Genomic DNA, 13,771 nt, shown 5'->3' on the forward strand with positions numbered 1-13,771 from the left:
CACAACTCAGCCTGTGACAAGGACCTGGAGGTGGGAGAGGATGAGGAGCTGGGAAGGCCATGTGGCTTCTTTCGTGTGTTTGTTGGAGGAGAGAAATTCACCTACCTGGGGCCTGGGGACATGACACAATCTCAAGTTTACGATCTCAGCCCTTCTTCTAGTATAGTTTAAGAGCTTGGGGTTACAGATATTCTACTTATACCTTAAAAATTTACCGAAAATGATGGGAAGAAGTAAGGATGATTTGGGGTGAATTATTTTCTTACAGCGCTTCAAACATCTTTATCTCTCCCATCCTTTAAAACAGAGACGTTATAGGAGAGCAAAATGACTTTCACATTTTGGAGATGAGAGGAATTGTCGTTTCGGTTGTTTTAAAGTCAGAGATTCTTTCTTCCATTAAGGAGGCTTACATTATTCCCTTGGTAATACCTGGCACCACTACTGCTGCTGCTGCTGCTGCTGCTAAGTCGCTTCAGTCGTGTCCGACTTTGTGCGACCCCATAGACGGCAGCCCACCAGGCTCTGCCATCCCTGGGATTCTCCAGGCAAGAACACTGGAGTGAGTTGCCATTTCCTTCTCCAGTGCATGAACAGGAAAAGTGAAGTGAAGTCGCTCAGTCATGTCTGACTCTTAGCGACCCCATGGACTACAGCCTACCAGGCTCCTCTGTCCATGGGATTTTCCAGGCAAGAGTACTGGAGTGGGGTGCCATTGCCTTCTCCGTACCTGGCACTAGTGTTTTTAAAAAAATCTCCCCTGGTGATTCTCATGCATAACTGTACTGGAAGACCAACAAGTCATAGTCTCTTTGGTTTTCTACTTTCATCTCAGGAGACAGCAGCATGGAGACTTCTAGAATCTGGAATGGGAGCAAATCCTTCCAAGAGGATTCCTACGGGCAGGGAGATCCATGTGTGCCCAGAGACAGCTCATGTTTTCTTTCCTTTGCAATGCACATAAGACCCACCTTGGACTCAAAAAACACATTTTGTCTTCAGACACATCGAACACACATTTGATTGGGCAAAAAATCATGGTGAGGATCACTGAGATTTGCAAACATAAAGCATGTTTTCTGTGTTTCCAATTGAACATGTAAAATGGCCTTTCCCACTTCGTACAACTTGGTAGACATGTTTCTGATGTCATTTTGCTCATCTTTTTGAGGTAGACATTCTCTCCTGGTCATGTTTCCAGGCTGACCCCACCCTGGAGGAGAGCGAGATGGGTATGAGTGCCCCAGTCCTGTGGGGAGGGCCACAAGGGGAAGCTCTGGCTTCTAAACCATCATCCATGGTTTCTCGCCTTACAGCAGCACCTAGACCTTTAGTTAAGATCTAGAGGGACTGTAGAACCTTCCTTGAGGAGTGAACCAGGACCACATCCCGAAGACTGAGCCAAAGGACAGGCTGCCATTAGATATGAGTTTTGAAAGAGTGTAACATTTTCTATAAACAGGCATAACAAGATACTCACTGGTATATTGGTGGGGGTGGGATTGAACAAAAGACGATGTCTTCCTCCATCTTTTCTCTAGAACAGGAAATTTCATACATGCAGAGTCAAATAAGATTCTCTTTGGATCCCCCCTTCTTTTTTTTGACTTTTAAAAATAATCTCACTTCTGCACTCATTTTCTTTCCTCCCTAGTGATTTTCAAGACCAAAATGTCCTCTGTAACTTATTTAGTTTGAAAAGGCAGTTGTTTATAATTCCAGAAATTAATTTGCACTTTGAAATTAAAAGGCCTGATGTGTTGATGTTGACACATCCCTGAGCATCTCCACCTGAGGCTCTGCAAGCCTGCCCAAGCGTGGCCTGGAGCAGGAAAATGGTAGGGGAGGGCTCTGTCCATGGGTCTGTGAGGTCTTTTCAGCCTGGAGGGCCAGAGAATTGGAGAATTGGGACCTTAGAGAGAGTTTGAGTGTAAAATGGTGATGACATGAGTGTAATTTTGAAATTTTAAAATGTTCTATTAGGGACTTCCCTGGCAGTCCAGTAGTCAAGACTCCTGCAGGAGAGGTGGGTTTGATCTCTGGTAGGGGGGCTAAGAGCCCACATGCCTCACAGTCAAAAGACCAGAACATAAAACAGAGCAATATTGTAACAAATTCAATAAAGGCCTAAAACAAACAAACAACGTTCTGTAAGAATCCAATTTCCATTCAGAATATTTGAAATGGTCCCTTTATCTCTGAATATGAATGTTGGGATGTTTTGTAGGCAATCTTGTTGCTGATTTGGGGTTTGATGTTCTCTCTTGTCTCTGCTATCTCTGCCTGAAATGTTCTTAGGTTCTTAGGCTACCCACTTCCGTTCTAGTGAGGCCTGAATAGTAGTATTTCCCCCTCATAGGGATTGGCCCGGAGATTTTTCCTCCAGGTTTATGATAAGGAAAAATGCAATAAAATTATACTGATGCTGCTGTCCCCTAATCTACAAAAGTAATCAGTCTTTTGTTTATGTGGCCATGTGATAAAGCTATCATAGCCCATGAGACATTTTAATTTGGCCTAAAACTAAACCTTTAAAAATTTAGCCTTTTTTTTAACCCCACCTGATAATCATATTCAAATCCTAGGCCTTTTATCCCTTTCTTTACTCTATCCTATTACTATGGGTATCATGTAGAAAAGTTTGCATATAATGCTGGTTAATTAAAAAAAAATAAACGTTTTAATAATTTGACTTAGCTAATTGGCTAGTGCCAAATTATCTTCAGTAAGTGTCCTGTTTCCATCCTTGCTACAAACTTTAGTCCCCACTAAGGTATGTGCAGAGACACCTACCTGTATAACTGTCACCAGCATTTGAGTCTGTCTGAGATGCTCCATAACAGCTGAATAACAGCTGTTATCAGCTCGTGGATAACAGCTCATCAGCTGTCGAATGAGCAAGGGACCATGGGATAGAAAGCACCTCTATTTCTTCATCGGAGAATCACCTCTGTTCTTGGACAGAAAAGTGGATCATTCATAGACCATGCTTATGCTATGGATCTGGTTTTGAAAGACATGCACAGTATTGTAAACCTTCCCTTGCTGTTTTGGGAGGAGAATCAGGGAAGAAAAGACTGAAGGAATTCTCCACTTCCTCTAGCTGGTGGGACCTCCAGGAAGGGTGGAGGCTGGGCAGTGACATTTTGATCTCAAAAATTACAGCTTGCTTCTTTGTTTGTTTGTTTATTCTTCAAATGAGGACAGGAAATGAGTAAAACAAATCAACAAAAGTAACTTTGGTTTTCACTGGGAGGAAATTTATTATTTCAAATGTTTTATAATGAAAAATCCAGATTCACTGTTTTGTATTGTCTGTCCTAAATCTCTCCTTTCTAGACTTTCCAAGTAAAGGGTACAGCTTTAAGCCTTTCATCACCAGCCTTGGAAGAGAATCCTCCCTAAGGGACATCATTCCTGTGGGGAGGAAAATGAGTGACAGACAAGAGCTTCTGTACCCAGAATAAATCCCATCTGTAACATATCCAAGCCTGACCCCTGACCCTTGAACAGAGAAATGAGCTTTTAATAGAGCCCACACATAGAATAATGAAAGGGCTAATGTAAACTCAAGATCAATGAAAGAAAATAAAAATTTAGGAAACCTGAATTCTTCCCATTGCTTAAAACTTAGAAAGAAAGTTTTCCTCATCTTGAAGAGTAGAAAGAAGTTGACACGTTGTCTTTACGAATTCACAGACAGAAGCCCTTATATTATAAAATGGTAATTTACAATCAGAACTTATCCACGACATTTCTATCTTTTAGCTTTACCCTAAAATGGGAACAGTAAGATTCCCTCATCTATGCAGGGATTCTAACTTGGGTGAGGTTTAATATTAGACTAGTGGTGTGTGCATAGAAGAACTTCAAGATCAAGAATCAGGTGTGTTGGTGACCTAAATGGGAAGGAAATCCAAAGAAGAAGGGATACAGGTATACATATAGCAGTAAAGAGTCCATCTGCCATGCAGGAGACAGGTTCAATCCCTGGGTTGGGGAGATCCCCTGGAGAAGGAAATGACAACCCACTCCAGTATTCTTGTGTGGGAAATCCCATGGACAGAGGAGCCTGTCCTCTGTCCACCTGACTTACAGTTCACGTGGTCACAAAGAAGGACACAACTTGGTGACTAAACAATAGCTGATTCACTTTGCTGAATGGTAGAAACTAACACAATATTGTAAACTAAATATACTCCAATAAAAATTAATTAAAAAAAAAGAATCAAGTGTGCTCTAGTCCTTTATTCTGTATTTTCATATTGACACATTTCTTTTCCTTAAAGCAACAGTTATTATGGTTTATAAAATTAAAGAACTGAAACATGCTCAACAACAACAATCATGACGTTTGAAAAAATAGGACACAAAGAAAAAAAAAATGTCTCCAAGGAAATCTTTCTGAGAGCTCATCTTGCATATAAAACTGTTACAACCCAAGGTACCTTCAGAGGGTGGAGTGCAGCGTGGAGGCAGAAGAAGCAGTGGGAGGGGACAATTCCGTTTGTGACACTGGAGTTGGTCAGGGCAGACCCTGGAGTTTTTCTCGTCTTTGAATAGAGGACATGGAATATCATTTCCACTGTCCAGGAAGAGTTGTGACCTAGGGAATAAGAGAGAATATATTCCGTTTCTCACTTCCCTTCTATGTTGGCAAAACTGCAAGAATTTCAGCAACACACTGGGTTTCTGAAGGTGAAAGTCACGTGGAACACTGATTGAACTGAACTCAGATTTGGAAAACTAGGAAGTACTATAACTCCCTTGAGTATATAGATTTATTTCTGAAGTTATTACATAAATATGTAAATGATGTATAATATAAAAGATATCTTTTAACCTAAAAATGCAACATGTACGTTTATTTCTTTTTATTATCTTTCTAAAATGAAATGATTTTCTGTGACAAAGATAAGATTGTTGTAAATATATAACTATATACACACATAACTAAAGATAGTTATGTGTGTATATATATATTTTTATATATAGAGAGAGAGAAGAAATGGTTTGCCAATGAGATATTTAGTAAGGCTCAAGTTAACTCTCCGTGTACCGTTCCTTCTAAATTTCCCTTGGCTTCTCTACTTCCAGATCCATGAGACACCTCATGATTACATAGAAATCCTTTCCCAACAGTTCTTGCCTCACCATTCTCAGAATGATTCCCTAAAGTCTCCTGTGATGGACCAAAGTCTGACCTCTGACCTATGAACAGAAAACTGAACTCCTTAATGTGATTTCTGCTTACATTATTCATTGGGCAACTCTAATCCTTAAATAATGCATTATCTGTGTAGGAGACCCACTTATATCCCTTTTTATGTTTAGTGCATTTTAAATAGTCTCTTTTTTTCATTTTGTCTTTTATTATATAGCTAATTTTACCTTGTTTTGTTTTGCAATTACTCTCTGTCCTAAATGATATGACTCTAATGGTCTTGAGGATTAAGTCTTACAACCTTCCAGGGTCTGATGGGTTTCTCTGTACTCTCCCAGTTTCCTGGGATATGCATGATGCGTTTCACAAATGGAGAAGAGAGAAAGTCAATGTCTGTGTTAGTTATTTTTTTTTTCCAGCCTTAAACTCCAGAATCTATAAAAAGAGCCCAGAAGCAAATTCTGTGCAAAGAGTCACTTCTAAGAATACCAGGATAAAAATTGGATGAAAGAAAGTTGTATGAAGAAAAGGATAAATGAGGGGAGGAAGTGTTGAAGAAAATTTCAAGTCAGGGAGGGAGCTAGAAATTATAGTTTGGACAGGTGGTGGGGAGATGGAAGTCCTTCCAATGTATCTTGCCCTTAGGGTGGGGAAAAATGATACAACTCAGGAGGGAATGGCCCTTAGGAAGCCCACTGACTGAGAAAAACCAATGGGACAGGTTGGTGTGGAGACCCACCTATTACCATGTTGATGAGACGGTTGGATGATTACTTATAGACTTTCCAAAGGCATCTGTCAGCTGAAATAGCTGTTGTTAGGAATGCTTGAAAAGGCTTCAGAGAACACTCCAGTCAGTAGCCATCAGAGCATGTAGGACCCAGATCTTGTCTTCTAAATATTATTCTCCACTGAAAGAATACAGGGCTCCTTTGAGAAGTGGCTAACTCAGAGTCTGGAACAGAAAAAGTGCAATGAGAACATGGAACATTTCTTGTGCCAAAATGCAGGGAAGTGCTCAGAGGAGGGGGAACATGTGCAAAGGACATAGGAGGAAGCTTGAAGGGGCTTCCACTGACCAAATCTGGGATAATTCAAGCATCATAATGACTATAGTAATGGAGTATAGCCCAAAGAATAAAATAGAAATCCTTGAGTCTATACTAACATAAGTAAATGGATAAACAAATAAAAGGGGGAGAAGAAATTGTTCTTCCTTATAGTAGAATTCCAATTAACAAAGTCAAAAAGATGATGGAGTTAGAAAAATCACCTCTTGGCAGCCACCACAATGATAATTGTTTCAGGCAAAAATCAACAATGACTCCTAAAATCAGAGGGTGAAAGTATGATGAAGTATCTCCCCACGATATACTTACTAATTTCAAAGAAAATAGTATGTTCACAGTGGAGAAAAAACTGACATAAACCATCTTTTTAAGAATGTTTTCTTTATTTGTTTTATTTTTGGCTGTGCTGGGTCTTCGTTGCTGGGCGGGCTTTTCTCTAGTTGTGGCCAGTGGGGCCTACTCTCTAGCTGCAAATCACAGGCTTCTCATTGTGGTGGCTTTTCTTGATGTGGAGCATGGGCTCTAGGGTAAGAGGGCTTCAGTAGTTACGGCATGTGGTCTCAGTACTGGCAGTTTCCGGGTTCTAGAGTACAGACTCAGTAGTTGAGACACACAGGCTCAGCTGCCCTGAGGCATGTGTGATCTTCCTAACCCAAGGATCAAACCCGTGTCTCCAGGACTGGCAGGTGGATTCCTACTCACTGTGCTACCAGGGAAGCCCCTGCATAAATCATCTTAGAAATGGGACACATCGACATTGTGTGCCGCCTGAGGCTATAACAACATGTCTATAATGTTCTTGACAAAAGTACTTACTCTGAACCTAATCATCAGGGAATATCAGACAAACCCAGTTAAGGAACAGTCTACAGAATAGGTAGCTTGAAATCTTCAGCTATCAAAGTTATGAACGACCAAAAAGAATGAATGGTTCTAGATTAAAGAAGACCAAAGAGCTATGACAACCAACTGTAACTGGTGATCCTGGATTTACTTCCAGACTATTTCAAGTGCATTAATGGGACAATTGGCAAACTCTATTCAAGATCTGTCTACAATCAGGTAACAACACTAGTATTATTAATAATGATAATGATATTGCATCCATGTTAATTTCTTGATTTTGATTATTGCACTGTGATTATGTATGAAGATGGGCTTCCCTGGCAGCTCAGATGGTAAAGAATGCCTGCAATTCAGTAGACTCAGGTTCAGCCTCTAGGTTGGGAAGATCCCCTGGAGAAGGGAATGGCAACCCACTCCAGTTTTCTTGCCTGGAGAATTCCATGGACAGAGAAGACTGGTGTTGCCAAAAGTCAGACATGACTGAGTGACTAGCACTTTATGCATGAAAATACCCTTATTTTTGGGAAATACAACTGAAGTATTTAAAGGTAAAGTGACATTCTGTCTAAAACTTACTTTAAAGTGTTTCAGAAGATAAATATTTTATCAATGGATATGAGAATGATAAAGCAAATGTGATAAAATAATAATATTTGAGGAATCTTGGTGTTGTACATGGGAAGTCTTTGTCTTATTTTAAGAACTTCCCTCCCTGAAACTATGAAATCATTTCAAAACTGTTACTCTATAAAGGTCTTAGGGGCTTCCCTGGTAGCTAGCTGATCAAGATCTGCCTGCAATGCAGGAGACCCTGGTTTGATTCCTGGGTCAGTAACACTCCAGCATTCTTGGTCTTCCCTGGTGGCTCAGATGGTAAAGAAACTGCCTGCAATTCAGGAGCCCTGGGTTCGATCCCTGGGTTGGGAAGATCCCCTGGAGAAGGGCATGGCAACCCATGCCAGTATTCTTGCCTGGAGAATCCCCATGGACAGAGGAGCCAGGTGGGCTACAGTCCATGGGGTCGCAAACAGTCAGACACGACTGAGTGACCAAACACAGCATAGAACAAGACATGAAGGCCTTAGAGAGGCACTTTTAAAAGTGTCAGTTCTGAAGTCATAGGTAATGTAGCTTTTTAAAAAAAATTATTTTTAATCAGAGGATAATTACAATATTGTGATGGTTTCTGTCATACATCAACATGAGTTGGCCACAGGTATACATCTGTCCTTCCCCTCTTGAACCCTCTTCCTACCTCCCTCCCTCTCCATCCCTCCAGGTTGTCATAGAGCATCGGCTTTGGGTTCCTTGTGTTATACATCCAACTCTCACTGGCCATCTATTTTACATATGGTAATATATATGTTTCAATGCTATTCTCTCAAGTCACCCCACACTCTTCTTTCCCTACTGTTTCCAAAAGTCTGTTCTCTATGTCTGGGTCTCCTTTGCTGCCCTGCAAGTAGGATCCTCATTACTATCTTTCTAGATTCCATATAGCTGCATTAATATATGATATTTGTCTTTCTCTTTCTGACTTACTTCGTTCTGTATAATAGCTTTATATAATGTTGGGCTAGAGTTTCCAGGGATAAAAGGAGATAAGTTTAGACTTTAAAGACAGGGTTTCTGGACTCTGGGGAAGATTACATTTCTTTTATAATCAAAAACCAAATGATTAAAAAAATAGGACAAAATATAATCTGTAAGTTTGAAGACAACAAAAATATCAGGTTTAACAATGAGAGTTGTGGATGAAAATGATTTAAAAACGTAAATACAGTTTGAAAGCATATATTTATTACAAATGTGCTCTAATAATAATGTTCAGAGGCACCCATCTCCCTACTGTCATTAGTATGATGTCTGGGGTCTGTCAAGTCAGAGAGAGATAAGAAATTTTAGAATTCAATCAGATGCTACTTAAATATCTATAAGATTTCTGTGGGAGCCCACAGAAAAATATGAAAAGTGTTCAGAATGAAACCAGGCAGTAAATGGATTAGTGAAATCTAATCAAGTGCTGAAACAATCTTGGCGGAGATTTGCAGACTCAAATCAGATTGAAGAAATAGCAAATGCGTAACTTGAATTCAGGGGGCTGTGGAGCTGACCTATTTGGAGGGAATGGGCTTGGAATTCCTCTTGGCAGAGACGCTCTATGAAAGAGGTCCCCTTGTCGTTCAGTGGCCTGTGGAAATTCAGTCCTGGCCAAAGCCTTTGTCCAAAAAGCAACCTCAGTACACCCAGACTGTCACTGCAATTCACTCGAGATGACGAACCCTAACTCCATTTCTTTGTGTGTATACAAAATTCATTTCGCCCAAGGGAAACATAATCTTAGAGTTAATGTGTGCATGTGTGGGCTTCCCCAATGGCTCAGCAGTAAAGAATCTGCCTGCAGTGCCGGGATGCAGGAGACTCGGGTTTGATCTAAAATCATAATAGAAATATTTTTCTGCTAATTAAGCTAGACTAGGTGAACATTTGGATTGAAAGAAAATTGAATACATTATACACATCAGCCTTGTGATTCTAATTTAAAATATGTAATTCTTATTTAAAATATGTAATTCAGTAGCTGATTTAAACTTATGATTTTAAGTTAAATGAATAAAATATTTTACTAAGTTTGTAAATATTATTGACTAACAGAGGTTAGAATTCCCTGTATTTTAAATTTAACATGTTGAATTTAGCTGAATTTTTAAGGGCTTTGAAGGTTTTCCTTATGGTAGTATTCAAAAGGTGCTTTTAAAATATGCAGTTATATAAAATATGTAAACATAATAAAAATGTTTAAGAGATCTTAAATTTATAACAGAAACCAAACAAACTGAGATGATCAAAGATTAATCAAATATTTGATTTGACTTCCTGGGAGTGACTATTGAAATTAACTATTTCATTTTTTAAATTTATTTTTTCTAGTTTTAATATGTCTAATATAATTGACATATTACACCAGTTTAAGATGTACACCATAATGATTCGATATATGTATATACTGCAAAATGACTACCACAAACTGTTTAGTTAGCAGCCATCATCTCACATAGTCACATTTTTTTCTTGTAATGAGAACTTTTAAGATCTATTCTAATGGCAATGTTCAAATATACAGTGAAAAATTGTTGGCTGTAGTCATCATGCTGTTTATTTTATCCCTAGAATTAATTTATTGTATAGCTTGTTTGGGAGTTTGTACCTTTTGACCACCTTCACCCATTCACCTACCCTCCACCCCCTCTGACAATATCACCAATTTGGTCTCTGTTTCTATGAATTTAGTTTTTTTATATTCTGCGTGTAAGTGAGATCATAGAGTGTTTGTTTTTCTTTGAATTATTTTATTGAGCATGATGTCTTCAAGGTCCATCCATTTATAAATAGAATAAAACACATAAATTGAAATTAAAAGCTTGGGGAAAATTATGTTTCTGACTTGGTTACTTTAATAAACTGAATAATAATTAGGAAAAAATACATCTTGAGTTGTTGAAGTAGCAACTCAGAAAAACTACATTGACACCTACAATAAATCTCATGCAGACAAATTTAAGGAAATTTATCTTTGAAATGGAGAGTGAATTTATTCATAAAACATTAACAGCAGTGAACTAAAATGCCCATTAGGACATTTAAAGATGTATAATGTATACCAAATGTTCAAATGAAATTTGTTATTGGTGAAATATGCTATACAACACATGGAAAATGTACATAAATACCTCTTTGCTTCTCCAAACCTAGATTTTACCCCTAAGTAGTCATGTTATTGAAAATAAAAAAGGAATAAATAAGACTAGAAACCAGATGTAATATGCTTCGTTATCATTCATAAATGTGGAATTCTGGCATAGATAAACTATATGGAAATCAAGAAAATGGATGCCAGGTAAGTCCAAAGTCCTATATCAAATTAATATAGAACATCTGGGGAAAAGTTATTTTTTTTTCAATGAGGTCAATACTTTTATACAAAGTGACAAAACATAGGCTCAAGCTGAAACTTACATACTATTGAGGGTGCACTTTATTTATTTAGCCATATTGAGGGTGCACTTTATTTATTTAGCCACAAGGCTTACGGAATTTCAGTTCCCTGACCTGATTGAACCCAGGCCACAGCAGTGAAAGTCCAAAATCCTAACCACTAGGCCATCAGGGAACTCTCAAGTGAACACTTTAAAAAGGAAAACAAAAAAGGATTTAAATCAAAGGATTGTAGTAACAACTCTTGCATAAGTCTTAATCTCAAATCAGGACAGAAGTAAATTCCTTTAAAAGGAATACAAAATAGATGAGTGTACTAGTTAGGAGGTTGTTGTTGTTCAGTTGCTCAGTTGTGTCCAGCTCTGTAACACCATGGACTGCAGCACACCAGGCTTCCCTGTCCTCCATTGTCTCACAGAGTTTCCTCAAACTCATGACCATTTAGTCAGTAATACCATCCAATCATCTCATCCTCTGCCTCCCATTCTCCTGCCCTCAATCTTTCCCAGCCTCAGGTCTTTTCCAATGAATTGGCTCTTTGCATCAGGTGGCCGAAGTATTGGAGCTTCAGCTTCAACATCAGTCCTTCCCATGAATATAGTTAGGAGGTAGATTAAGTTTGTGTAAAAGAGACCCCAAGTTACAGTGGATTGAACCATTTATGCTATTTTTTGATTGATATACAATCCCAAGGGAGGGGGGCCAGGGCTGCTACAGGAGTGCCTCTCTGTGAGATTCTCCAGAGACCCAGGCTCCTTCGGCTGCTTCTCTGCCTGTGAACATTGCTCTCACACATGGTCTGAGTTATCTTGTCACCAAATCTATAGTCCAAGCTTCAGGTCAGAGGAGGGCAGAAAGAGATGGTTCTCCTCTTAAGGAAACAATCTAGAAGTGGTGTGGTATGCATCACTTATATTCACATCCCATAGCCAGAGCTTGGTGACATGGCTCTACCAAACTGGATGAGAGGCTGGGAAATGTCGTCTTTATTCTAGTGACCGTGTGAGCCCAGCTGGAATTCTATTGCACCGGGAGAGGGGAAGAAAGGATTGTTGTTTAGTTGCCAAGTCATGTCTGACTCTTTGCAACCCCATGGATTGTAGCCCGCCAGACTCCTCTGTCCACTGGATTCTCCAGGCAAGAATACTGCAGTGTGTTGACATTTCCTTCTCCAAGTGATCTTCCCGACCCAGGGATTAAACCCTGCATTGGCAGGCAGATTCTTTACCATTGAGCCACCAGAGAATAATGGATATTGGGGAACAATTAGCTGCATCTGTGACAGTAAGCAACCTGAGATTGAAAAAGGAAGAAAAAATACACCCAAAGAGAGAAAGTCCTTTGTCCATTTGCATCACCACCACCGGGTTTTGAGGTTTATGTCGCCACATTTCTCTGATAGTGCCTGAGAGTGGGGAAGGGGATCCAAAAGGGATTTCTGAGGATATTTTGATCATGCACAGGTTCTTAGACACAGATTTGGCTTGTGATTAGACTAACCAGTGTTACCAATATTGAGGGTTATTTATAGAAATTTAAAACCATTTCTGTCTAGAGGAAAGTCTGATATTTTGAGAGGAAAACTGCCTGTATATAAGATAGAATTCAACACTATGCTGTCAGATTGGAGGATGGTTTGGAGGAAGGGAAGAGAGGAAGAAGTAGTAGATGGTGAATTTTATTTGATTAGGACCTTCTGAAGGAGAGTGATAGGGAATAAGAATGTCTCAACATTAAAAGAATCGTTCCTCTGAGAGCAAGGAAGGAGGATTGTTTGGAATAGTAAAAACAGCAAACATTTAAATGTGTTTTAGGAACTGTTTAGAAGCTTCGCATGAATGCACTTGATTCTTGCAATGACTGTGAATTAGGTGCCATTATTATTAGCATTTTGCAAAGAGGATAAATGGGGCATCAAGTTATTAATCAAGGACATACACATGGATGAAACTAGAATTTGAACCTAAGCATTTTGGTTTCAGCATCTGTGCATGTACCTGCTTTACTGCATTACTCAGTGACCTTTTTTATTTTTATCTTTTAATTTTGTATTGGGGTATAGCTGATAAACAATGTTGTGACAGTTTCAGGTGAAGAGTGACGGGACTCAGCTATACATATACATGGATCCATTCTCCCCCAAACTCCTCTCCCATCTGGGCTGCCACAAAACATTGAGCAGAATTCTCTGTACTATATAGTAGGACCTTGTTCATTAACTATTTTAAATATAGCACTACATATATGTCCATCCCATGCTCCCTCACTATCCTTTTCCCCCCACCCTTCCCCACAGGCAACCACAAGTTCTATCTCTGTGAGTCTGTTTCTATTTTGTAAATAATCTCATGTGTATCATTTCTTTTTAGATTCTGCACATAAGGTTTGTCATATGATATTTCTCCTTCTCTGTCTGACTTACTTCACTCAGTATGATGATCTCTAAAACCATCCATGTTTCAGCAACCTTTTTTACAGAAAGGAAATCATCTCATGTTTATCCCAGTCCAGACTGTGCATGGTTCAATGTTGGGAAACATGGCCGTCGTGCTGAAAGCCTAGGCTAGGAAAAAAACTGGATTGTGAGTTAACGGGAGGTGGGGTGTGAGAGTGAAGAAGTTAAGTGAAAAACAACCTTCAAGAAGATAAATTGTCTTCCCTGAAGCAAGGAGCATCAAACCAGGGTTCAGAGACC

This window comes from Giraffa tippelskirchi, chromosome 1, assembly GCF_054371585.1.
Source record: "Giraffa tippelskirchi isolate mGirTip1 chromosome 1, T2T-mGirTip1v1.2.pri, whole genome shotgun sequence".
NCBI classification, from domain to species: Eukaryota; Metazoa; Chordata; class Mammalia; order Artiodactyla; family Giraffidae; genus Giraffa; species Giraffa tippelskirchi.